Source organism: Pinus tabuliformis, chromosome Q (genome assembly GCF_031772625.1).
Source record: "Pinus tabuliformis cultivar Carrire ecotype Pingquan chromosome Q, CPIR1, whole genome shotgun sequence".
Taxonomy (NCBI): domain Eukaryota; kingdom Viridiplantae; phylum Streptophyta; class Pinopsida; order Pinales; family Pinaceae; genus Pinus; species Pinus tabuliformis.
This window is the reverse complement of record NC_142296.1, coordinates 1,381,004,009-1,381,031,405: the sequence shown is the minus strand read 5'-3', so window position 1 is coordinate 1,381,031,405 and position 27,397 is coordinate 1,381,004,009.

The window sequence follows — 27,397 nt, the reverse complement described above, 5'->3', positions numbered from 1 at the left end:
CTCTTAAAACTATGTCTTTCTGGTTGTTCCTTACAGTATTTTACCTATCAATTCTTCTTGTCTTAAAAACCTGTTTCTATTGGAGATCAATAAATGAATCTATTTTCATTTCCAATTTGAATCATTCGAATCCGACATCAAACGAAAAAGTTATGCTTGAAATATCAACTGTTGGTCTAAGTCGGGTAATCGAAGATGACTCTATTATGCAGGTTGTTCTAAACAAATTTGACATATCATATCATTGAGTTTTTAAAACCTATTTCTATTGGAGATACACCTTTGAATTAGCTCTCATTTAGCTTTGGAATCACTCAATTTGGACGAAAAACAAAGAAGTTGTGATTAAAACACTGCTGGTTAGTATGGTCGACCACTGCTTTCCCGCAGGTAACAAATAAATTTTACTTCGTTATTTTCTCTATGGATTTGTTATACAGAATAACTACTTGTTGTTTTTTGCATAATTCTTGGATTAAGGGAGCCCGTACACCTCTCTTTCTTCATGATTTAATGCTTTATTGCAGGTAGATACTCGTTTTTTGCAGGTCCTGGGAAAATAAAGAAGGTCAATTTATGGACGAGTGATTTTTCAAAGAAGTTTTTATAAAACAAAGGAATTTTATCCAAATCATTACCCAACGGATTCATAATAGAACAAATGAAGAATTGATTTCAATTTCAAGATTCATGTCTTGTCACTGCTGCCAAAACATTTTTCAAAAAGATCATTTTTTTACATAATATCATAGCTGTTGTAACTTAATTTACATATTGTTTTTTAAATAAAATGTTGTTTTTTTCTAATTTCTTTTATATTTTGTGTTTCAGGTGTTGCTTCATTCAAACTGTGACCCATCCTCAGCTTCAATACAGTGAACAGATATTTCATTCTTTGTGTGCTTACATTTTATGGTTGTATATTTTGTTGTTCATTTTCTGAAGGAACAGCATTTGTGTGCATTTTTGTCGTTCCTGCTGTTCCTTTTTCAAAGGGACATCATTTTCGTTTTGCTATTTATTTTCTAAAGGAACAACACTTTTTGGTTCAGCCATTCATTTTGCTGTTCCTTTTTCACAGTTCATTTTGCTGTTCCTTTTCGAAATGGAACAACACTTTTTGCACTTTCACATTTTGCTGTTCCTTTTCGAAATGGAACAACACTTTTTGCACTTTTACATTTTGTTGTTCCTTTTCGAAATGGAACAGTTGTTGTTCCTTTTCGAAATGGAACAGCACTTCTGCACTTTCACGTTGGGTGTGTTTTTGCTGTTCCTTTTGAAAAAGGAACAGCATTTGGTGTGTTTTTGCTGTTCCTTTTTCAAAAGGAACAACAGTTTGAGTTTTTTGTTGTTCCTTTTTCAAAAGGAACAACAGTTTGAGTTTTTTGCTGTTCCTTTTTCAAAAGGAACAGCAGTTTGAGTTTTTGTTGTTCCTTTTTCAAAAGGAACAGCATTTGGTGTGTTTTTGCTGTTCCTTTTGAAAAAGGAACAGCAGTTTGAGTTTTTTGTTGTTCCTTTTTCAAAAGGAACAGCATTTGGTGTGTTTTTGCTGTTCCTTTTTCAAAAGGAACAACAGTTTGAGTTTTTTGCTGTTCCTTTTTCAAAAGGAACAGCAGTTTGAGTTTTTGTTGTTCCTTTTTCAAAAGGAACAGCATTTGGTGTGTTTTTGCTGTTCCTTTTTCAAAAGGAACAGCAGTTTGAGTTTTTTGTTGTTCCTTTTTCAAAAGGAACAGCAGTTTGAGTTTTTGCTGTTCCTTTTTCAAAAGGAACAGCAGTTCGAGTTTTTGCTTGCATGGATTCTTCTCTTTCAAAAGGAACGACATTTGCATTTTCGCGTTTTCTGTGTGTATTTTTGTTTTTTGGTGTGCATTTTCTTTAATGTTCCCTACACGGAACACCACTTTTTGAGTGTTTTTGCTGTTCATTCAAAAGAGCAACACTTTGGGAATATTTTTTAGGGCAACCCTTTCCTTTCTCTTGTGGGATTATTCATAGTCAGCTCAACCACATTCTCCTGATTCTCTTTCATGGCATGAAGTACACTATTTTTATGAGGACAAGAATTATGGATTCTTTTGAAGCAAGTATTATCATTTACGTTATGATCTTTAACAGGACAGCTCCTTGATGACAGATTTTATTTTTTTCAAAAGAGACACAATTATTTATATACTACTTTACTGCATTGTTTTCTGTTGAACATGATATTGATTGATCATCTTAATACCATGCTGGTTCCATCATCCCTGGTTATAATCTTCTTTGTCTGTAATAAATGAGATTATGGGTATATTTTTTTCTATTGACATCTTCAACTTCTTCCGCCATCCCTGCTCTTAAGGAGTACTGAGCCTCCCTCTTTTTATCATAAAAATGTGTAATAATAACAAAATTTTGTTCGCAGATGGAGGATAGGGGGTCTCATTACGAGCCAGCCTACCATGTTCATAAGGTTGTAACAAAGTGACATTCCCATTATGGCCACCACACCAGGGTTATGATCCATTAGATAGCCAAATTATCCTTGGAACAGGAGGTCTCATCACGAACCGGCCTGATCACTTTTGCTACCTCCTAGTGAATGGCAGTGTGGTTCTCTGGTTACCACGCCAGCACACTGATCTCTTCTGTAGAACAACACTAAAACTCTCTATTTATAAATTGAGGATCCTGGCTCATATGGGATAAAAAGCAACCCTGCCGAGGCTATGGACGCCTACTGGCAGCAGCGGCTCTGCTTATGGTATTGAAGTTATATCTTTTCGTCAATTATTATTATAATACCATTTTCTTATTTTCTTTTTATCAAAGAAGTTATTTCCTTAACTTTTTCCCTGTTTGAACCTTTATGCATGAGAAAGTGTTTTATGATCAATCACATCATTTTCAGCTAGAATACCGTCAGCAAAGCATCTTTTTAGCATATTGTTGTCCTTTTTCGTTTTGTATAAACTATCATCAATCCAAAGCGTCATATCTCTTATTCATAACTATCTTTACACACTTTGCTCTCAACATAACCATAATTTTCACCGTCCTATCATCGATAAGTGTACTCTGCCTCCCTTATTGATATATTGTTCATTTCATTGCCTTGCCGTCAGCACCACCCCTTTCATATGCTTTATGGTTATGGAACCCATTTTCCAATTGGAGGGGGGAATGTATGCATTATGGGATTGCATGCGATATGATTACTGCACTTTGCCATACCTTGTTGATTTGAGTTTTTTTAATTGCAATTTTGCATGCATCTTATCTATTTCTATTCAACGCTAACACTATGGATTCAAGCACATTGTATGCAAAATAGTGCTTTGTTTACAGGAGAACAACAAGTATGGGCAGAATTCTATTCGTAGCATGACCACACTATTGCACTTCACAGTAGAGGCTCGTGAACGTGAACAATTCTTCAGATATGATGTGCTTCTCTGGATTCCACCTTTTGCATCACTTTCAGCACCAACTCTATCTACATCAGCTTCAACAACTGCCAGTATTTATATGTCATTCCACACTTTTGGAGGTAAAACTTGAGGTAAAATTGCATAGTTTTCTAATTTATTATAAATTTAGGAGAATCTAATGAAAATCCATTTTGAGCATTATTTGTCATCCTTCATTCCACATCTTTACCACTTCCCTTTTTCAGCAGCATATCATTTCCGAGTATGGGGGAGTATTCCTTCATTTTTTTCTTATCACCACGCCATTTATATTCTTTATCATCCATTGCTATTCTTATTCTCTCAACACCTCCCTTATTCCATGTTGTTTTACACCAAGCATAGAATTCAACAGCTGGTAGAAACCACCTCTATTTGTTTTCTAGCATCGCATGAGGGCATGCTAATTTTTCAAAGAGGGGGAGGAATTGCTACGCATGATGGATGTTTTCTATTTTCTCTCCTTTAAGGCATACAATTTCAGTGTAGAAACTGATTTCCCTAATATTTTTAAAAAACTATGAACTCAATCCTTGTAATTTTTGGAAAACACATACGTATCATTAATACAAATCCACACAATTTCAAGAAATAATGGTTCATGAAGTTTGCTGTTACATATATCATATTTTGTTGCAACTTCATATATACATATAATTGAATGTCAATGTAAAAATTGTTATGCCTTCATCAAGATTACCAAAAGTGAATATTCATTAATTAAGGAAGAATTCATTTGTTCTATCCATTTCATGAGCTGAGATGAACATATTTTTTTTATTGCTTGGTTAACACATGGGTTTTTGTCTTTGGGTTGCATGAGGACATGCAATATATTCAGTTTTCGTTGCATGAGGACATGCAATATATTGAGTGTGGGGGTGTGTAGAGTCGTTAATATACCATTATTATTGTCACTTGTGAACGTTTATTTCACCCATTTCTACCATTCTTCATCATGTCATTTATTATAATTTATCATTTAAATCCATTTTATTAATTATTTATGCTCTCATGAATAAATATTATTTATTCTCCTTTATTTCTAATAAATTGATTATTATGCATTATTTTACCAATGATAGTTCTAATAAGTTGGTTGTAACCTTATTTACCATTTTTAGCCTCCAAAGTAACTTCCAGATTGAACATTTGATTTTTAAATCAGCCAACTCAGAAATTCGCTGGTTTAAGGAGTGACAGTTTTGCGATTAAGATTCTGAGCAAATGAAGACGAATTTGGAAAATCCGGAACATGGGTTTTGTCCAGAACAGGCCCAATTATCTTCATAAAGAACAGTTTGCCCAAATTCAGCTTGTACAGGGAGAAACGCAGGGTTCTTTGAGCACGATTTTCTCAGATTTGCAGTTGCGACCGCCCTCCAAATCTCAGCTGTAAACCCAAATTCGTCTTGCTTTTGTTGAAGAGATGAGAGGGAATATATTTTCTTGTTGATCATCTGGTTAGAATCAACCCAAATTTATCATGTTGTAATTATCTATGCTCTGATCTTTCTCTATTTAAATGAAACCAAAGATCAGAGGAGGGGGATTTGCTTTTGTAATTTTACACTCTCGGAATAAACTTTGATCGCTGAGTCTCATTGAGACCTGACTTTGTTATACTTTTGTGGATGCAATTAATATAAAAGACTTGGTGTTCATTCCGTCTCTGCGTCTGGAGTAATCTAAGGCGGTGTACCATCGGCAGCTAAGGGCCCGGCTCCGGAGGACACTTGCCTTTGTATCATACGGTGATTTGTGTGGTTTGCTTATTTCTCTTGTTTCAGTAATCCGATATATCTTTTATATGATAGACTATGCTTTTTAATTAATATCTGAATCTGAATAAGTTCTTTAATTCACGTCTCTGTATTACACAAGCTGAATCTATTCGAATTGCATCCATTTCTACAGCAAGATATTGGTATGAATGTTATCATTATTGGATTCATATAAAATAAGTATTTGTGAGGCTTGAAGATAATATCACTTTGTTCAGAAACATAGTCACATCATACATTACTCTCGGATCGCTGCAGTAGTATAGAACGCGTACATACATCGGAGTTTGCTGTTCCATTTGAGTTTGCGGTTCCATTTTATTGTTGTTGTTCCATTTGATTATTGTTGTTCCATTTTACTGTTGCATCATTTATTGCTGTCCCATTTCCATTTCGCCATTCCGTTTTACTTTCTGTTGATTTATTTACTTTCCTTTGTTGCTTTGGTGTGAGAGAAGGTCTAAAGCTGTAGTGAGTCAGCAAGCTGCTGCTTAGCTCCCAGATCTTTAGTCCATGCTCTAATTTCCATTCCATTTACTTGCATTTACTGTTTTAGTGTGGGAGGAGGATCAAGGCTGTCGTGAGACACAGCAGACGCTATTATGCTCCCAGATCCATGATCCATACTCTAATTCCTTTTCCTTCATCAATTTCTAGAGGAATGAGTTATTGCTACTATATCCTCGATTGATGGTTGTTTGAATGAATGATTTAGTTTTTTGCTATTTCAATTAGATTTTGTTTCAAGCATTCATTTACTTTTGGGTTTTAAGCACTATACTGCGAAACATTACTCTTAAGAAAATAGCCGCCTCAGACAGAGTACACTCTTGAAATAAAAAGTCGTCCCTGGGTTGATAATTAATGTGAGGTAATTAGGAGTTCATAAGACACCTTTTTATCGCTCCACAGTCCCTACTTGTATGATAGAAAAGTTATTTTCTATAGAGCTGAGAACAAGTATCTACTCGTTAAAGATGGAATCGAATACTTTGTAAGGGCTCATAAGCTCAAGAATAATTACACTCTCATAAACTCAGGGCAGATGAAATGAATTGTAAATTCATGTAAACAATTTTTACTGATGGTTGTAAAGGAAAAGAAACCTGATAAAACCAATGTATTTGAAGGTTGTAATGCTAAATAACAAGATGATTTAGAAAAAGTTGTTTCAGAATATGATATCTTATTTCAAGAACCTAAAGGTCTGCCACCCAAAAAGGAAATAGTGCATGATATTAATTTAAAACAAGATGCTCCATTGCGTAACATCAGAATGTACAGGTTGTTCACTTTAGAGAATGCAGAAATCAAGAAGCAGGTGCAGGAGTTGCTCGAAAAGGGGTTCATCAGATGTAGCACATCACCATGTGGATCTCCAATTGTCTTGGTGAGAAAGAAAGATGGCTCATGGAGAATGTGCATTGATTATCGAGCACTGAATAAGGTAACGATAAAAAATCGTTATCCCCTTCCTCGCATAGATGATCTACTGGATCAGTTAAAGGAAGTTGTTTACTTTTCCAAGCTAGACTTTCATAGTGGATATCATCAGGTCAGAGTTGCAGAACACGATGCATGGAAGACTACTTTCAAAACAAAGCAGGGATTGCATGAGTGGTTGGTTAATCCTTTTGGCTTAACCAATGCTCCTGCTACTTTCATGAGAATAATGAATGATGTGCTCAGACCCTTTCTTGATGATTTTATTATTGTATATCTGGATGACATTCTTATATTTAGAAAAACGTGGGAAGAACATTTAAATCATGTTAAGCAGACACTAGATGTTTTGAAAAGAGAAAAACTTTATGTTAAACTCTCAAAATGTGAATTTGGCAAAACATCTTTGAATTAAATAGTGAATCCATACAGGTGAGGGTGGTTTTAGAGAGAGGAGGAATGACTCAACAGGTCAAAAAACGTTGGGTTCAAAAAACTCCTCAACAGGTCATTCCTCCTCTCTCTAAAATCTTTGAATTATTTGGGTCATATAGTAGGGGGTGTTGAATTGAAGATAGATCCCTCTAAGGTTGCAGTCATTGTAAACTGGCCTAAACCCAAATTTGCTATAGAAGTTAGAAGCTTCTTAGGAGCAGGACAATATTAGAGAAAGTTCATTTCCAACTTTTCCTTAATTGCAGCTCCCTTACATGCTTTAACAGGATTGAACAAGGTGTTTCAATGGGGAGGCAAACAGTAGAAAGTGTTCGACACCTTGAAAGAAAAGATTAGTACAGCACCAGTACTAGCACTACCTGATCTTCAGAGGCCATTTGAGATCAAAATAGATTCCAGTGACTATGCCATGGGAGCAGTGTTGATACAGCATGGTAAACCCATATGTTATCATTCTGAGACATTTAATTCTACAGTAGTTAACTATCCTACATATGATAAAGAATTGTATGCATTAGTACAGAGTGTGAAAAAGTGGAAACATTACTTAATGGGAAAAGAGACAGTCATACATACTGATCATCAACCACTTCAATACCTACACTCCCAAACTAAGTTGTAACAATCAAGACACTATAGGTGGATGGGTTTTCTACAATAATTTCATTTAGTTATCAGATATAAAAAGGGCATACACAATAAAGTTCCAGATATGTGTTGTAGGGAAAAGTATCCGACTCGGATGACCCTATCCCACTCTAAGGGTGACAGCTCCTTAGCAACAACTGTAAAACAAACTACTTAAGGTTTACTTATTTATGAAAGCAAAAGAGAATGGAGAAAGCACTAACCGTTGCCTTGCGCTTAATGTCGAATCCAAACTCTTCTCTTTGGCCGCTTGCTCCTAGCTCTTTGTTGTTCTGCTCGCCCAGCTACAATGAGATCCTGCACAATAACAAAGAAGGAAACTACAAGAGGCATGCAATCATAACTGGTTCATGGATTAGTGTAAACCAAGCATGCAATCATCAAAATATATAATTGAAACAAGAGCACATAGAAGAACCTCAATAGCTTTTATTAATGAAGAAATAAAGGTTCTGAGAGTATTACAACCATTGCAGGCTCCAACCCAGCAACACCTCCCACCAGAAAGAATTGCTCTTCTTCACCTCTCTCAAACAATCACCCAATAACTCAATAATGAAACCAACAGCATATCATTACTTTGCACAAAATTCCAGCCTCCTGAGCTCATAGGAGAGAGCTCAATATATAGATGAATTGAGAAAGGATGAGTCAGCTTGCAACTGATGTGTAGCTGCCTTGTGTCCTCTCTCTCTTCAGTTAATCTTTAGTTGATCTTCAGTTCTTGAGTCCACTTGGTGAACCTTGCTTCCACTTGGAGAAACAAAGCCTCTGACTCATCACAAGGCGAAATACCTGACCCAAGTGTCATTTTTGGAAGATTCCAAAGCAATGACTCACTGTGCCACATGTCCAAACTCGCCCAACGCAGGTGGGCTTTGTTCTGCCTGCTTTGCAACGCAGGTACACCATGGAGCAGTTGTGTTTCAGCGCAGAAGCCTAGTGGAGCACCTGCTTTGATTTCAGGATTGCTTGTTTTTGAGTGTTTTCAGGTGGAGAACTGATCTGAGAGCTGTTGGTTTGTTGACCTTGTTCCTCTAGGGGTAGGAACATCATGTTTAGGGAACTTTGGATCCCTTGGATTATTGACAATTCATGCTTGTTGCTGTAAGGCACAAAATTGCCTATAACAGATGCCCCCTAAAGTATGAGGTCGTTTATCGGGTGAAATGCTTTATTGAGAGGATCCGAAGTTCATTCAATCTGCTGAGAAGTGTCCTGTAATAAGATACAATACAATACATTATTTTTCATACATTTTTCATGATCTAGCTGAGGCGGGCATTCCCATGCTCAGCTTTATAAATACATTTTGGTACATAGAACAGACGATCGTCTGGTGCTAGACTGATAATTCTCTACCGAATTTATCATCCTTTGAAAAGGATGATCATCTGTTGCAATGATGTACATATCAAATGTCTTTATGTCCTGAATATATATCGCAGCCCAGATGGATGAAACTAGATCCGGGGTCTTCAAACTCTTCCGATCTTCACTCGATGTACAAGTCGATCCATGTGAGAATTTCTTGAAGTCGAACATGGAAAGACATCGCTTGATTACCGGTCAATGATGTAAACCGTTAACAAGCGCGAGAGGAATCACCGATAAGGATGATGACCCTCAAGGTACGGCAGCACAATCTACATGGTGGGAATAAAGGACTTGGCGTCGACCACCATGCAAAATCTTCTGGTCGAAGGTCATTGATGTATACCTGTCGCCGGGAGTGAGAAACTTGCCATTGAGGCATGCAAGCTTCAAAGTACTGAGGGGGTTGTTCCTAGATCAACTCCTTGGATAATGAGCTGATGTCGACAAGGAGCGATCCGTCAAAGGAGGGCCTTAATGAATCCCACATCAGTGACACGGAACGGAGCTAGTGATTATGATGAGGTGAAAACAAACTGTGATGTATGATTCAGGGTGGCGGTCATGAAGTGGATGAAGGATAATGTATGGTAGTGGGTGGAACACGGTTGACTCTTTACAGAACCACATCTCTTGAACATATAATGACACTGATGTGATGGATTGGTAGCATTACCCCAATGGTGGATGGTGTGGCGAGGACCATGATTCTGCGACCGGTGAATGAAACAACCCAACCCGATGTGCTACGGAGGACAAAGTGTCATGTTCAAGAGCGACTTGCTACCATTAATGCTGTGAGGTTCTCCCAATTTTTCCCCAGTCATTGCTGACCAGTACCTCTTTATTTTTGTCAAGCTTGAGGAGGATAACATATGCTTGTTCTATAACCTGCCCTTCGGGCAAGCCCATCGCTATGTTTTAACGAGCCTAGCGATAGGGAAACTCGTTCTCGTCTAAAGACAAGTTTGTCGCTATTTAATCATTTTAACGAGTCTAACGACAAGGAAAACTCGGTCCTTTTCATTTTTAGAGAGTCTGAAAAGGTACGAAAAGTTAACTCCAAAATTCCTTTTTCGTCATCTAATCCCTTAAGTCCGAAAAAGTTTAAAACAATACAGAAGGGATGAATTTTCGGTTGCTTTAACGAGCCGAACAAACAAGCGCTCGATCTTTTTGTGCAATAATCCCTCAGGTCCAAAAAGATTAAAATCTAGAGGAGGGATAGCTTTCCGGTTGCTTTAACGAGCTGGAAGGCCAAAACTCGGCAAACTTTTCATATTTTACGAGTCAGTGAAAAGAGCTCAAAGAAGACTCGCCTTTTGAGGAACGAGTGATGAACAGGGATAGCAGCAGATTCCAGGTACAGGTTGGAATTCTCCAATCACGGCAGTGTCACAAGGATGGCTAAGTGAAATCACTCTTCGCAGTTGTTCCTCAAAATGGGTAAACAAACATATGGAGGTGAACGATTGGCCAAATGAACGGATGGAGGTGATGGCATATAAACACGACCAAGGGCTTTTAATATGGCTTTCAAAGGTTACATTTCTCGAGGTTGTTTACCGGTTCATTTTTTCTGGGTGAGCTTGAACTGCTAGGGAAAGATTGCTCACAATTTACGTTTATTTTTTAACGAGCATGAACTTCTGCACAAAAACTGCTCGATGATTGCCTTTATTTTTTAACGAGCATGAACATTGCTAAAACTGCTCGAAGATGCCCCCAGCATAATAATAATGCAGATGAGGCGCATGCCTCCCAAATCATAAGGGGACATTTCATTTTTTAATGAGGTTGACATCGCAAAGAACTATCCTCTTTTACTCCTTATTTCATTTTTTAAACGAGGTTGACTTGAGAAAGGAACTATCCTCGAAACTTTTAGATCCATTAAAAATAGAAGGCTTCATATTCCGTTGCACCCATCTCCGCAAGATTACTCGGTGATGGTGGGGCAAAAGTGCCCATTAAAGAAGGGCCTTTTAGGAAAATTACTCCGATATATTGGAGAGGATGATTGCCTCCATGGATTGTTGGAATGCCTCTCGTGTTGGATGGCGGCACAACTTCTGTTGAAATTGTTGTCGAACTGCCTGATCGACCTTTTCTCTCGCCATTCAACGACTGTGAATTCCCATGGCTTTTGTCTAATGTTGAAATTAAAGCATCACCTTGGCGCTTAAAACTTGACAACATCATAACTTGTGATGGGGAAGCATTTCCACTGTCAACCAGATTTTGACCTGGGTTAGGAAATTGATCACTTGACACAGGTGAGGTATGAGGACTTTTAAAGAACCTCTTTAGCTCAGTTTTGAATGGGCAATCCTTAGTTTTGTGATCTTTGTCATCGCATATTTGACACGGAAACCGTTTCCTATTCCCAGGAGGGTTTGAAGAATTTCTTTTAGGGGATGACCCACCTTGTTTATTCTTCCTCCCTTTGTTTTGATTCTTCATGCTTCCTGGTTGATTGGTTTCTTTGCCCCTATCTATCGATACGGCATTTACTTCCGAAGCAAGAACTTCTTCATGCGCATTTTGATTCGAATCCTTACGGGCCTTCTTTTGATTGGTCCTTTTCGGATTCGCGTTTGTCGTGCCAATCACGCCATCGCCGGCATGAGAGTCACTGTTTGATTTAGGAGGAGGAGGGATTGAAAACTCTGGTCTAGGGGCGTCTGGTATTTTGTCATAGAGCGTGCCGGACTGAGTATATACTAAATCCAAGTATTGTGCACGAGCGATAACTTGCTCTTCTGTTACGACTCCTCCCTTTGCTACATCTTCCGTTATAGCCGGAAGTAATGACTTTATAAACCACTCAGCTAAAAGCTGATCAGGAACGTATGTTTTAACCATTCTTCGTCGACGTCGCACTCATGTATATGATCTGATATATGAGTTGCGGTTGTCTGTTTGAAGTTAGTCAATATCTTTGTTCCTGTTTCGTACCTTATTGGTAATTGAAAGTGGGTCAAGAATGTTGTGGCAAGGGAGCCAAAATTGTCGAACGAAGCTCTAGGCAATTCTATATACCATTTTGCCGCCGGACCTGTCAATGTCCTCTGAAAGAGGCGAAGCCTTATCGAATCGTCATTCAAAGTGTTCGACGAACACCATAGATGAAATGTCATCACATGATTCGACGGGTCTTCACCTGGATTTCCATTGAATTTAGGAATGTCAGACGGGAGTTTGTGTGGAATCACTGGCCACCAAGGGGCGTAAGCAATTGGATCGTTTGTTAACCGATGTAAATCAGGCAACTCTAAAGTCGCCACGAATGGTAACTGCTGGTTCAAGTTAGGTGAAGCGTAACCAGGATACGATGGAATCGCCTGAACAGTCGGTCTTTGCATACCAGCATAATGGAGTTGATGTTGGTATGATGAATACGGTTGATGGACTTGGCCACTATAAAGTGGTTGATTTTGACCATTTTGAATATATGGTTGTCCAGTATTCGCAAATATTTGTTGTTCAGAACCTTGGTACACTTGTTGGAATTGCGGCTGTTAGTATTGCATTATCCACGGTTGCGACACCATGGGTTGTTGCGCTACACTAACCATTGGACCAAGATGTGGGGTAGTCGTACCCAACTGTACTTGTGTTGTCCCACCAGTAGGTGATTGTGGTTGGGTCGCAGGGTCAAGTGGCTGTTGCATGAGAACCTGAGCAATCTGAGGTTGACACACAACAGGCATTGTTTGAACTTGCGACACGGTCGCAATAGCCGGTGTAGTTGGGATGTTTGTCACAGGTACACACTGTTGCATAGAATATACAACTCTCGGTGGCTGGGATAGCACAGGTACCCAACTACTCGTTGCAATTCTGCCATAACTTGAATAAGGTTGAGAGCTCCCGTATGGGTACTGCCCCCCATACGGTAGCAACCCAGAACTCAAGGTAACTGCCTGCCTTGGAGGACTGGATGGCCTAATTAGATTCCCAAAAGGGTCAATTTGATGAGCCTCACCATGAGAGTTACCAGACATTACTCCGGAACAAACAGGAACAGACCATACTGTCAAGATAGTCTCTTGATGGACTCCTTCTAGCGACTGCGAGCTAGTTGGGACAGATGGTATGCCGGCGAACATTGTTGGATTTGCAGCAGGTAATTCTGCCGTCGCCGTGTCATTCGACACAGTCCTAGATGTCGACGGTTGTTCAGTCATTTTTAGTCTATCCAATTGATCACCTAGTGATTCTACAGGAACTTCCACTGGTGATGGACAAACTTCTGTTGTAGCAGGAAATAGAGTGACCCCTACTCCAAATTGAATTGGAGTGGATACTTGCGGTTCCTCTATAATTTCCTCTATCGCAATCAGACCAGGTGGAAGAGGAAGACCGTCAGGTCCGTAAAAGATTTCCGGTGCCGAAGAAGGGGTTGTATCGACCGCGACGGATGTTTGAGGAACAAAACTCTCTGGACCGGTTACAGATGGAACTGGTTCAGTCATACGAGTATTTGCCCCCAGAATAGGATCAGTATTACTGTCCCTTTGTGGCGATTGAACTTCTTCTATTGAGGCAGGGTTTCCAGAAATGTTTGGAGTGACCAGAATCTCAGATGTTGTTGGAACGCTTGTTCTAACTTTTAAAGGAGATTTTGAACTGGTTTGACGAGCTCGCTTTGTCCAGATTGTTTTCGATTCCGGAGACAAAGACGGTTGACTCGCAGGCCTCCGAGAACGATGGATATTCAATTGACTTTCTTCCACGATTGCGGATTACTCGATCAACTAAAATATAAAGGGGAAAATTTGTGTTTCCGATTTGAATGAATTTTATTAGACGCTTTTAAACATAACTTTGCTTTTTCATGTTTTAAGAGTCGAGAAAAAGCTAAAGATGACTCTAGTCGCCTTCGATGTATTAACGAGCCCGAAGTGACAAATGCTCGGTTGGACCTTTTCAGTTATAGAGTTTGAAAAGGGCCAAAAGAAACTGCTCTGGAGATCTAGGCAGAGGGTGTGCCAAACCTTTCGCGAAACCACAGAATACGTTTTACGGTACGGGTGGTCGATCTTTGTGAATGCTGTGTTCACTGCATCGCGATCAGTAGGGCGGCCGACACGGCTTCCTATGGATAAAGGATAATTGCCTATAGGGGTCTCCCAATATATACTCGACGGTACGTGGGAGCACAAGTCCATATTAGTGCCACCGACTCTCAGGAGGAATCACCCACCTTCGTAGAGATCGACAGTCACTATGTTTAACGACGCCGGAACACGTCTCTACCTAGACCTCTAGATGTTTGCGTTATGTTTCAAATGCGTTGTTAGGTTCATTCAGTATATTTTAAGTTGATCTTTTTAAAGTTTGCCTTTCAAGGTTCACCACGAGATGTATATGACAAATTCCTAAATGCAGCCTAAGATGAGAAGCAAGCTTTTTCAAATCTTTTTGACTGATGAAAATCTTAACTACTGAGAGAGAAAGAAGGCAAATTCTTTTCACACAGTTCATACAGCACAAACTAATGCACTTTCTCCTAAATCATCATGCAAACTTTTTTCAAATGCAAAATGCACAATGCATGTATTTTCTTTTCCCTTTCTTAATGTGGATGGATTACAAAAAGAAAGTGGTTATATAACTTTGATTTCGATTTAAAGCGACAGTAAACAAGTTTGTCCAAAATCAAAAGACACCTTAAGATTCACTTCCTTAATCACTGGAAATACATGAAATCAAACCATACTAACGAAAGTAAAATGACTAATCAGCTATGGACAGCAAACAAGCTAACTCTTTAGACCAGCAAAATGCCTAACACAGGTTCAGATCTAAGAGGCCAAAAGCATGACTAACTTACTTTTCGTTATGGGAAATTGTAAATGAGTAAGAAATACAAAGAACAAGTACAATTTCGTTATATAACAGAGGCAGAATGATGGCAAGTAATATTGGTTTCAAAACAGGCACAAGACTGACACCTAGCAGCAAAACTAAGTGAAAACAGGCAAGAGAAAGGAGGAAACCCCAAATGCACTAAGCAAATTTGGGTCAATGCAGGCTCTGCACAGTCAAACTGGCTCTCAGCGCAGGTAGCTAGTTCGGGACCTGCGTTGCAAAGTAGGTAGCCTGTGTACTACCTGCTTTGGAAAACGAGAGTTGCGTTTTCACAGTTTCCGGGTCATAATTTTCTCAAAAATGCACGGTTTTTGCTCAAATCAGAAGCAATCAGTCAAGCACAATCAAAGGGATGATTTAGAAGGTGCAAAGCTATCACTAAGAGCTTACAAGGATCTTTGTAGATCAGCTCTTCAAATCATGAATCTGCTCAGACAATGAGCAAGAGTAGCAGCCCCTCTACTTCGCTTTTGATATAGTCAAAAGCTTTTCGATTTGGTACTCTTTTCTTCAGGAAATGAATAGCAAAGATACTACAAACACAATCAAATGGATACGATCCCCAGTGGATTCGCCAGTTTGTTGTAGGGAAAAGTATCCGACTCGGATGACCCTATCCCACTCTAAGGGTGACAGTTCCTTAGCAACAACTGTAAAACAAACTACTTAAGGTTTACTTCTTTATGAAAGCAAAAGAGAATGGAGAAAGCACTAACCGTTGCCTTGCGCTTAATGTCGAATCCAAACTCTTCTCTTTGGCCGCTTGCTCCTAGCTCTTTGTTGTTCTGCTCGCCCAGCTACAATGAGATCCTGCACAATAACAAAGAAGGAAACTACAAGAGGCATGCAATCATAACTGGTTCATGGATTAGTGTAAACCAAACATGCAATCATCACAATATATAATTGAAACAAGAGCACATAGAAGAACCTCAATAGCTTTTATTAATGAAGAAATAAAGGTTCTGAGAGTATTACAACCATTGCAGGCTCCAACCCAGCAACACCTCCCAGCAGAAATAATTTCTCTTCTTCACCTCTCTCAAACAATCACCCAATAACTCAATAATGAAACCAACAGCATATCATTACTTTGCACAAAATTCCAGCCTCCTGAGCTCATAGGAGAGAGCTCAATATATAGATGAATTGAGAAAGGATGAGTCAGCTTGCAACTGATGTGTAGCTGCCTTGTGTCCTCTCTCTCTTCAGTTAATCTTTAGTTGATCTTCAGTTCTTGAGTCCACTTGGTGAACCTTGCTTCCACTTGGAGAAACAAAGCCTCTGACTCATCACAAGGCGAAATACCTGACCCAAGTGTCATTTTTGGAAGATTCCAAAGCAATGACTCACTGTGCCACATGTCCAAACTCGCCCAACGCAGGTGGGCTTTGTTCTGCCTGCTTTGCAACGCAGGTACACCATGGAGCAGTTGTGTTTCAGCGCAGAAGCCTAGTGGAGCACCTGCTTTGATTTCAGGATTGCTTGTTTTTGAGTGTTTTCAGGTGGAGAACTGATCTGAGAGCTGTTGGTTTGCTGACCTTGTTCCTCTAGGGGTAGGAACATCATGTTTAGGGAACTTTGGATCCCTTGGATTATTGACAATTCATGCTTGTTGCTGTAAGGCACAAAATTGCCTATAACAATATGTTATCTAGACCTAATATAAATGCATCCACTATACTTAAGCATAATTCGGTACTGCATGAGAGCTACATTGAACAATATGCTCAAGATATAGATTTCAAGGATGTATATGCAACTTTAAGTCAAGGAAAATGAGTAGAAGAATTGGATTATCATGTTAAGGACCAACTCTTGTATCATTGTGGGAAGCTATGCATTCCACAAACTGAAAGAGTAAAGATAATTCGAGAAGCACACACTTCTCTAATATCGGGTCACTTTGGGGTAAGTAAAACGGTTGCACAACTGCAAAGATTTTGTTATTGGCCAAAAATGAATGAGAGAGTTTCTAGATATGTAAGAGGGTGTACCATATGTGCTAAATGTAAGCCTAGCAATAGAAAACTAGGCTTGTACACTCCACTACCATTCCCTTCTCACCCTTGGGAAAGTATTTCCATGGACTTTGTTGGATGAATGCCTAAATCTCGGAAAGGTCATGACTATTTATATGTTGTTGTGGATAGGTTCAGCAAAATGTGTATCTTGATACCTTGTAATAAACAGATTACAGCTAAACAAGCTGCAAAGTTGTTCTTTCAACATGTATGAGTTCATTTTGGATTACCCACTTCCATTGTATCTGATCAAGACACCTGATTTGTTGGGAGGTTTTGGTCAAGTCTGTGGGAACTGATGGACACCAAACCGAAGAAAAGAACAACTTTCCATCCACAAACAGATGGCCAGATAGAAGTGGTCAACAGGACAATGATCTAGTTGCTCAGAGGCTATTGAAACAAGCATCCCAAACTTTGGGATGAACATTTATGTTATGTGCAGCATGCTTACAACCAAGCAAAACATTCTTCTACACAAAGATCTCCTTTTGAGACCTGTTTTGGTTTCACACCAAGGTCTCCCTTGGATTTTGTTTTTGGTAAGGACATTGCAGTTGGTGGACATAGTGATGTGGACAAGGCAACCAAATTCATTGAACAAATCCAAGAGATTCACCAGGCAGTACAGGAATAGCTGGAAAAGAGCCAAGCCAAATACAAGGCAAGGCATGACAAGCATTAGATGGAGCATAGTTTCCAAGTTGGTGATTAAGTCTGGCTATATATCAGCAAAGACAGAATGCAAGGTGAAGGTAAAAAGTTAAAGCCAATAAGGTATGGACCTTTCAAGATACTTGAGAAAATTGGTGAGAATGCTTTTCGCCTTGATTTACCAGCTTACATGCACATCTACTCAGTCGTTAATGTAGACAGCTTAAGACTATTTGAACCATCATTAATTGAAGACCTCGAAGAGCAGATTCAATTGCCTTCTGATGATCTGTTACATGAATATCTCAATGAATTGCAGGAAGACATAGTTCTGGACAGGAAGGTGAGGATGACGCGTAGGGGAGATGTTGAGTATCTCAGGATTGGACTCAAGGGTTCAAAGCCAAGCAGTGCAAAATGGATAGAGATTGGACAAGTGAGACAGCTATACCCTCACTTAGTCGATGCTTGAAAACCAACTTTTGGTGGTCCAAAATCTTTTTTCAGTGGGAAGTCCGTGATCCGAATTGGATCCTTAAACATTTCCATGACTGTTTCAAGTTATTTCAGGCTTCAAAATCTTGTGGATAACAAGCTTATCAGAAATGACCTCTAGACAATGGGAATTGTGGCCAGCATGGAACAACGAGGAATCTCGGTCAAAGCGCGCTGACCATTGGCCCATGGAGACTACGCATGGATGAAAACTAGCAATTAGAAGCCCCGATCCAGAAACAGAGGTAGTTTCTAATACGAGATTATTGCTAAAGCGCTAATCGCGTATCGCAGGGCAAAAACTTCAGAGAAGGAAAGCCCCGAGCTCTCGATCACGAGGAAAATGGGGAAACCGTGTGGAAAGTGCCAGAAGGTGGGTCCCACGCCCAAAACTAGCGGGATATTGCGTGCACTTCGAGAAGTACGTTGGTTTGGTTGAATTCAGCGCGATGCCACACACTAGGTGATGCGTGTCTAGTGGATGAGAGACAAAAACCGCTTATATCACGTGAGTAATGGTCAAGCAACTCACCTGCGCGATATAGACGGAGACCATAGGATCTGGAGGCTCCAGATTGACAGTGGAGGTTCAACCCGATGGAAGACCAGATTTGATGGAGAAATAGGCTAAGGCGCATAAAGGTTTTAGGTCTAACATGACCGTTGAGCTAGTAGGAGAATTAGTTTCACAGGAAAAACCTGCAGTAATAGAAATAACGACCCTTCAAAGGAAACTAGCACTCAATCCGTAAGGCGACAAGTGGCCACCTCTTTGTGCATCGTTACACAGTGATGATGACGCAGAGCAAGGGAATTCCAGCGAACGGAGGCAGGCGATCCAGAGAGCTGAGAAGATGAAACAAGTAGTCAGGGAACAGATTGGCTTTAAGCCACAAACAGACATAGAGAGAGATAGAGAGGAAGAGAAGCAAAAAGCTGAAAAGGCCAGAAAGAAGCGAATTGCAGAGAGTATAGAAGTCACGCTGACCTGCGAAGCAAAAACAACATTGTGCAAACAGAGACAGAGAGAGTCTGAGAGTCTGTGAACTCCAAAGAAGGCTTGAAAGGTTCAAGAAACTCCTCTGTGCATTCCAGTCTGGTATTGAGTACCAAATTGGACTCATACCACCGAGACTAGTTTAGGTCGAAAGTCAGTGAGGGGAGTCTGTGTACTCTATAGACTTGGAGGATCCAAGTACCATTCTACTAATCATTCTCTGTTAAGTGAGTCTCACTTTGAGCTCCTTGTTGTAATTTCTCTGTTTTAATACCCAATAGAAAGGCCACCACTGAAGGCTGGACCAGGAGACGTAGCCCAAGAGGATTGGGTGAACTCCTTATTAAATTTGTTGTGTATTTGAATTTTCTTACTGTGTTTCTCTTACTGTTTCAAGTGTCTATGTATTTCGCAATCTGATCGATCTGTTGCTTAAAATAACATAGACTCACCTCAGCACATGAGTCTGTAATACCTTCATTAATTAACTGAGATCACTCACGAGTTATTTTCAGATAAAGTGGTATCAGAGCTCCTAGGTTGTTTAAGGTTGGACAAGTTTGTGCTGGATTTTGTTGTTGAATGCTAACTAGATCAAAGCTTAAATTAGGAGAAGAAGAGTTGGTTGAAGCTAACCCTGAAATTGGAAGAGTCTATCCTAAGAAGAAAATGTCAGAAGAAAGTCCTTTAGGATTGTGTAGGATGTGATGGTCTCCATTGACTCTTGGAAGTACCCTGCAGATTTCCTAGTTCTAAAACCTAAGGCTAAGCTTACTGGTTAGCCTCTCATCCTTGGGAGGCCCTAGTTGGCCACTACCGATGCTTACATCAGCTGTAGAGCTGGGAATATGACCATCAAGAATGGGCATATGTCCAAGCAGTTAGTCTTATACCCTCCTGCTCAGCCGTGTCTAGAACATGATCTACCTTTATGGCTGGAAGAGGAAGAAGAAGATTAATTTTATTCTACCCAACTGTATATCATAGAAGCAACCATGGGAGGAGGAAAATAGGATGAATATGATTTGATTGAACACCTACTCTAAAGTCTAACTCCTAGTACATTGTCCCTAGAAGAAATAGTAAAGGAAACCCAAAACAACCATCCAATTGATCTGTACTTGGCCAATTCCAACCCTTTCCATGTCAAAACCATAGAATTCGGCCCTCAGAGAACTTTGAAAATCAATCCATCTCTTTTTGTTCTCCAAGAGGAGAAGTTTTGCAACATGCTAAAGGAAAATCTAGATGCCTTCACTTGGATTTACAAAGAAATGAAGGGAGTACACCCCTCGGTGTGTACTCACCATATTTACATCAAATAAGGTTGTAAGCTAGTCCGGCAACCCCAAAGGAGGATGAATCCAACTCTTAAAGATATAGTCAAAGAAGAATTATAAAAATTGCTAGATGCGGGATTCATTTATCATATCTTCGACAGTGAGTGGTAATCTCCTTTGGTGTTAGTTACCAAGAAAAATGGTAAGTGGAGGATTTGTGTTGATTACAAGGAATTGAACAAAGCCACAAAGAAGGACCATTTCCCTCTACCTTTCATCAACCAAGTGCTAGATGGCTTGGCAGGGAAAAATTTGTACTCTTTCCTAGATGGATTCAATGGGTACAATCAAATCTAGATCAATCCGGAGGACCAGGATAAAACTACCTTCACTTGTCCTTGGGGCACTTTTGCCTATAGGGTCCTTCCTTTTGGCCTATGCAATGCTCCTGCCACTTTTTAGAGAGCAGTCTTGAGTATCTTTGTTGAGTTAGTCCATGATGTGGTAGAAATATATATGGATGATTTCACACCTTATGGGGGTGATTTCGAGGAGGCTTTGTCCAACTTAGGTAAGGTTTTGCACAAATGCATTGAAAAGTGTGAATTCTTGATGACTGCAGGGACTATGTTGGGTCATTCAATATCTCAGCAAGGACTGCAGGTAGACCCAAACAAAATAGCTATCATCCAAAGGGTCCCACCTCCTCAAAAGTAAAGAGATGTAAGAAGTTTCCCAGCGTTAGCTGGATACTACCGAAGGTTCATAAAAGACTTTAGCATGTTGGCCTCTCCTTTATCTAGGGTTTTGGCCAAAGACTTTGAGTTTATATGGTCAAAAAGATGTCAAGAGGCCTTGGACATCCTGAAGAACAAGTTAACCACTGCACCAATTCTCCGAGGCCCAAATTGGGCCCTTCCTTTTCATATTCATGTTGATGCCTCACAGAAAGCCATAGGAGAAACCCTAGGTCAGATAGGTAAAAAATTGCCTTATGCCATTTATTTTATCAGTAAGAATCTCTCAAAGGCCGAACTGAACTACACAATGACTGAAAAGGAGCTCCTGGTTGTTGTGCATTCATTGAACAAATTTAGGCATTATATTACAGGCTATCAAACATTTTTCCATACTGACCATGCTGCAATCAAATATTTAATGAATAAACCTGATGTTAATGCTCATATTATAAGATGGTTACTTTTAATACCGCATTTCGATCTAACTATTGATTATAAGCCTGGCAAGGAAAATGTTGTTGCATAATTTTTATCCAGATTAACTTTTCCTGCAGGTGAGGAGGGAATGGTTGATGACTAGTTACCAAATGAGCACTTGTTCTCCATTGCAGTTCTCTCTCCATGGTTTGCTAACATAGAAAACTATTTGGTATCCACACAGTTCGCACCAAGCTTGTCCTCCAAAGAGAAAAGAAAGATTATAAGGAAGAGTGCCCCCTTCACATGGATTGGGTGAAATCTCTTCAAACTTGGCCCAGATCAAATCTTGAGAAAGTGTGTCAGGGAGGAGGAAGTATTTGATATCCTTCTGACCTGTCATGATGGGCCTTGTGGAGAACACTTTGAAGCAAAGAGGACAACATTCAAAGTGTTACAAGCAGGCTATTATTGGCCCACTCTTCATCAGGATGTGAAAATATTTACCAGTCAGTGTGATTGGTGCCAAAGGATGGGGAAGCCTACTCCAAGGGATGAAATGCCTCTGCAACCTCAAGTGAATTTCGAGCCATTTGATAAGTGGGGCATGGACTTCATTGGACCTATTGACCCTCCTTCCCGGAAAAAATAGTACATCATTGTGTGCACTAATTATCTCACTAAGTGGGCTGAAACCAAGGCAAATAAGGTAGCAACGGAGGAGAAGGTGGCTGAGTTCTTAAGGTAGAATGTATTTTACAAATTTGGGTACCCTAGAGAGCTAGTCACTGATCAAGGCAACCAGTTTACCTCCAACATGATTGAAGACTTGCTCAACCAGCACAAGATAAAGCATAGAACCTCCACTCCCTATCACCCACAAGCTAATGGGCAAGTGGAGGTGACCAACAGAGTGTTGGAGGGAATCTTGACCAAAGTGGTTAACAACAGGAAAGATTGGGCAGATAGACTAGTTGAGGCCACCTGGGCTTATAATATGACTTGTAAGACCACCACTGGATTCACACTATATGAGCTGGTCTATGAGAAAAAGGCCCTGGTGTCCATTGAGTTTTAGTATAACACATTAAGGATGGCAGCCCAACTAGATCTAGATCTCAGCAGTGCACAAAAACAGAGATTACTCCAGTTGAGTGGTTTAGATGAGTTCATAATGGAGGCCCTCCTACATACAGAGGTAACCCAACTTTAGAGGAATATCTAGCATGATAATAACATCAAGGATAAAAAATTTCAAGAAGGTGACTGGCCTTTGTTATATGATTCCAGATATAAAGACTTTAAGGGCAAGTTAAGGACAAGATGGCTAGGGCCTTGTGTTATAGAAAGACGTCATGATAATGCTTCATTGCAGATCATAACCATAGATTCAGAGGTCATTCCTTTACTTGTTAATGGGCACAGACTGAAAGTTTACAGGAGGCCATTTTCAAAGAAAGAGTTCATTGATGGTATCAATAAAAAAGTGATGGTGGTGGAGCAAGTTTCAGCTCCTACCTCATCAAATCACTGAGGAAAAAAAAAAAAGATAAGTACTCAGGTGAAAACCTCCATGAGGCACCTGAGTCCCACTAGTGGGTTGAAAACCTCTTGGGGCGGTGTTGGGCCTGAGTTTTGGTCTATTTTTGCTTAGGGAAACCTACTTAAACCTTATATTTTCCATCCATTTTCCATCACATCCATCTCATTTTGATATATTTTATGCATATTCAGGTGTTTAATTTTAATTTTGCAATTTCTAGAAATTTTTATGAAAATTGAGTTTCAAGTGCAATTTTGGACTGAATCAGAAATTCCCGTAATAGCTATGTGGATGACCTATTTGCAGGACACTTGGGCTCGAGTTTGATGCATGGATGGACAGCTTGGGAACTAGGACTAAGCTAACTCCACTTGGTTCGGCTAGAACAAGCTTTATTAGGCCCGGTCAAGGCTGGTCAAACATGACTAGTCACCAAAAAATCCCTAGGAAATAGGGCAGTTTTGAGATTTTATGGGATTGACCATATTTCTTGGGATGGATTGGATGAGTTCGACTTAGATAGGTGGATATGAGTAGATATGAGTGTTAGAGATAATATAGATCAGTTTGTCTCATTAAACCTCTATTTAAAGCCAAGACTTTGATGGCTTTTGTAATGGAATTTGTATGTAACTGTTGTATAATTTGAGTTGGGAGCTAATTTGAAGAACTTGTTTCATTCCAATTTGTTGTTCATGCTTGGTTGATCTACTGAAGTTGTTGTAGCTGAGATTTTTTCAAGTGTGCAAGGCAAGGGTGGAGGGCCCCCACACCAAGCTAAGTACACTTCTTGGTTCAATTTTCATAGTTTTCATAGACTAGTTTTTGTTTCAAATGTATTTAGATGTGTGATGATTGTTGAATGAATATTGGTTTAATTCTAATCTACATAAGAAGGAACACACGGGAATTTAAGTTAAATTCCCCTTCTATTTGATCTTGAACTAAAACTGAATTTCATTCTCCTTTTCTTATTTTGAGTTATTTATGCATTTCTGGTTTGAAGCAATGGCGATTGTGATATAGTAGGATTGTGAAGAAGGACAATCTGGACCTCCTTAGTTAGGAGCCTCCTCTTTTACATCTTCTACATCATAAACCATTGTTAATCAGTGCTCTTAGATTTATCTTCATGAAAGTAGTATTGTAGGGAAGGACAACCCGGTTCTCCTAAGTTAGGAGCCTCTTCCCTCATGTAATTACATAAATGAAGTAGAAATTGTTAAAATAGGTTTATAGTTGTAATATGTACTTCCTTAATTCTTCAAATTTTATCTTCTAAACTTGATTATATCTGATGTCCATATACAGTGGATTTGCCTCCAAGTTTTACAAACCCAGATTGATAATTAAATACTTGTGTTAATTTAGTCAATAAATTAGCCCAACATTTTGGCGCCGTTGTCGGGGAGGTAATTATCAACATAGTCAAATAGAAGATAAACAAAAACACTAAAAATCTAGTTAGTATGCATTTCTCTTAGTTATGTTTCTTTATGCTTAGAAATAGAGATCCTAGAAGTAGATTTCCCAAAACAAACCCCCCAACAAAAACATAAAATAAAAAAATAACTACAAAATCCATTTGCAAGACAAGATCTAAAGAATGATGTTAAAGAAATTATTTAGAGAAGGAGGGTATGCTACCACAAAACTATTTTCAAGTCCTTGTCCTCAATTTAGAATGCTCACCAGGGTTGAATCTCTATGTCAAAGGATAGAAGAGCAACAAAACATCCATGAAGATGATCCATGGGAAGAGAACCTAGAACTTTCTTCTAGCTATCTTTGTGAGGACGTGAATGAATCATGGATCACATGCAATGAAGATCAAACATTAGAGCCAGAAATTGAAGAATTTCTAGCAAGTATATCACACGATCCCTTGTGCATACAAGATTTTGAACAAGTACCACAAGAAGAGTTTTGTGCTATGACAATTAATGAGAACCAAGCAGACAAAGATCATCTTAAAACTTGGTTTCAACTAGTCATTAGCTCACAACACTACTCCATTATTCAACATTCTTTCTCATCAAATCTTGATCAAATAAATTTTCATGTCCAAACATACATTAAAGTATATTTTTCAAATTTGGATATGAGTTTACTTATGATCTTGTTACGAAAATGGATGCACTGGAAATTCTCTTATACTTGAGAGAATGAATTATTTTATAAAATAGAATAGGATAGAATAGAATAAATAAACAAGTAGAATGAACTCACAATAAGACTTCCATAATAAATTTGTTTCAAACAATTTCTTCAAATCATTGTTCAATATTCATTTGAAAGGACTACATGGCAAAATGCAGTAAGACCAAGCCTATTTTGGGTAACCATATAGGATCATTTTGAAATCATGGTTTATTTTACATATCTCTTGAAATCTAGTTTTGGAATCCATTTTGAAGTTTTCAATTTATATCACAATAAAAATGTGATCAAAATCAAAACTAGGTCTCAAGTGAAATGTTGAAAACAGAGTTAGTACAGCCTATATTTGAAGTGTCTAATGGAAACATTTTTATCTACAATTCATAGGGAAGATATCCCTTTGAATCTAGTTTCCAAATCAATTTGAATCACTTCAATCAGGTATTATATGAAAAAGTTATTCTTGAAATACTAACTGCTTGTCAAAAAATCTGCAAGGTGACAATTCTAGGTCTTGACTGTTCATTGGCATATTTGAAATACTAAATCATATTATTTTCAAAACCTGTTTATATGGGAGATATATATTCAAGTCTAGTTTAAGACACAATTGGAATCATCCCATTTGGAGGTGAAATAAAAAAGTTATGCCACATTTAGTGACTGAATGTCTTAAAACCAGCATAGTAAAACTCTGCCTCATAGGCCTGTTCATCACCAATTTTGTGAGATCAAGCCTAAGAATTTTTAAAACTTGTTTCTACGGGAAATAAAAAAATTAATCTACTTTAATATCCAAGTGGAATCACATTGATCTGATCTTTATCAAAGAAGTTACGCTTCAAATAGTGACTGTTGGTCTAGTTAAAAATTAACAAGCAGCTCTATCAAACATGGCACTCCTTATAATTTTTACCATATCATTTTAAATCATTTTGAAAACCTGTTTATACAGGGGGTAGCCATATGAATTCACTTAAACGTGGCTTTGGAATCACTCTAATATGATACCAAACGAATATTTTGTAAACAAAATACCGCTAGGAGGTCTAGGCTGGCCACCATTCCTCAAAGGGGTAAATAAATGCATTATGTTTGTCTATAATATTTGGACTTGTTTTCTAAGCAATGCTTGTAATGATTTACATGTTTATTGGAAGAAGATAGACTATACACCTCTCTTCCTCCATCATTTAATGTTGTATTGCAGGCAAGTGCTATGTTTTTGCAGGTCATAGGAAGAATGAAGAAGTGAACTCCATGGATGAAGTAATTTTCAAAGTCAAATTCATATTCCAGAATATGAATACAAATGTCCAAGTCAAAGAAAAGTGAAAATTCACCTGATGTTGAGTTCATTCAATGAAACTCAAACTCTTGAATCTTGCTCTTAGATGCTGACCAACAACATCCACAAACCCTACAACATGATCGAGATCAAGGCAAAAAGACATGAAGACAATCATTAGAAGAAGCAGTCAAGTTCAGTACCATGTCAAGTCACATCAATCTCCAAAGAAGCCTTTCATATTGAATTCATATTGTTCATGATTTGATCATCATCATTTGTCTATGATTTCATCCATCATCCATACTGTATGTTAAGCTCCATGACCAAGCATGTTGAAGTCCAGATTTACTACTACATCATGACTTCGATATAACCTATTTTCATAAGCTTTTCATACTTCCCTACTCCATTACACCCCACCTCCATTCAAAAAAGAAAAAATAGAAAAAGGTCAAAAATAATAAAGGAGTTTGGTTGTGAAAATCCACGAAAGTGGCACAATGCAAACTCGAATTCATATCGGAAAACCAACCAGCTTGGCCAATATGAATTCTCTATTTTGTTTTACCATTTCTTCATTTTGAGTTTGCAGGAATCATCCTCCAAAATAAAGAAGACTTGAGGACAAGTCTTCCCATCAGCAAGGGGGGAGGTTCACAAAAAGAAACTTAGTTATGCAGCTGCATTGACAACGGAACTTGTATTGTTGGCAGTGGGACCTGAAATATGTTTGAAATCAATTGCAGAGGGACCTGAAATGTT